Below are 1,679 nucleotides of genomic sequence, written 5' to 3'. Positions count from 1 at the left end.
TTCGACGACAAAAACATAGGCTATTTAACCTACTAGGTATAAGGTAATAGATGATGTGGTGCTACATTACCTATAGCTTTATCTATCTATATAAATAAAATTGGATCTCCGAAATGTGTGACCGCATAACTTTCGAACGACTGCAACAAATACGGTCGGATCGGAGTAGGGTAGGGGTAGGGGTAGGGTAGGGTAGGGGTAGGGTAGGTTTTTGACGGCCTCCGTGGCGCAGTGGTATGTGGATTTACACGACGGAGGTCCTGGGTTCGATCCCCGGCTGGACCGATTGAGGTTTTCTTAATTGGTTCAGGTCTGGCTTGTGGAAGACTTCAGCCGTGGCTAGTTACCACCCAATCGAAAAAGACGTGTCGCGAAGCGATTTAGCGTTCAGGTTCAATGTCGTGTAGAAACCGAAAGGGGTGTGGATTTCATCCTACTCCTAATAAGTTAGCTCACTTCCATCTTCGATTGGATCATGATTTATGTTACAAATAGTACCTGCTTCCCGCCTATTTCGTATAGATAAGTGTCGCCGGCCGCCGCCTAGCGTATAGTAGCGTCATTCCATTTCATACTTTTATGACTTCCGGTTATTATAGTTAAATTTAATTAAGTAACAATGATTATCAATCCGAACAGTGGAGAGGTTATTATTAATTATTGATATAAATATAATTATTTATTTTACATGATATAAATTCATCATTGGTTATTTTACTCTTGACAACTATGACGTCACGTTATGATTTAGTTTGTATTTAATTTCTCAACTTTGTGTTTCGATATTTTAATATTATTTTACGATCGTTATAAATATCTTTTAATTATTAATGTGTTTTAGATAGAATTATAACGTTTGGTTTGTATAATAATACTCCGGAACTATTATTAAAACGTACTTGTATTGTTAACATATTAGTGCTACCAACAGTAGAGTAGACACTAACTTTGCAAATATTATAAAATAGAGGGTTGTTTAGCAGATTCATTGATATACTACCATCAGCGTGTAATATTAACATTATAGCGGAAGCTATGCTGAAATTGTTATCGAATAAATTTGTGTACAGTGAAAATATTATTTTACTTCTCCCACCTTCTATAACATTTACCATTACGTGAGATTGTAGTCAAGGGCTAACTTGTCGAGTTAATAAAAAAAAAGAAATAGGGTAGGAGTACATCATTGATATTAGTGTTTGATTGAAAAAGCTCTCTTGAATAACAGACTAATGTTATAAAAGTTGAATCAAAGAATTTGAGGAAGACCGACTGTCTTACAATCTGATTTGTGAATGATGGATAATCTACATGTGAAGTGTGAAGACTACTTTCCTTTTACTCTTTGTAAAGATGCCAATTTAAAAGCTAAAATCAGACGGGAATTGAACCCGTAATCCACTATATAACGCTTTACTGAGACTGTTCAAATGTATTTATTATTATCTAGCGGAGTGTGCGCCAGTGACTGTCCGCCCTTAGATCTCCTTAATCCGGCCTTATCTCAAAATCGTTCTTAGCGGACGTCTTCTACCTATGAACTACCTCCCTGCCAATTTTCATCTTTGTACATCAAGCGGTTTTCGAGATTTCGTGATGAATGACCTTTCGTAATTATATATTAAGATAACATGCATAAAAAAAATCGATTAATCCAGGCGCAATAAAAACAACGTAGA

This window comes from Bicyclus anynana, chromosome 5, assembly GCF_947172395.1.
Source record: "Bicyclus anynana chromosome 5, ilBicAnyn1.1, whole genome shotgun sequence".
Taxonomy (NCBI): Eukaryota; Metazoa; Arthropoda; class Insecta; order Lepidoptera; family Nymphalidae; genus Bicyclus; species Bicyclus anynana.
Note: the sequence above shows the minus strand (reverse complement) of the source record.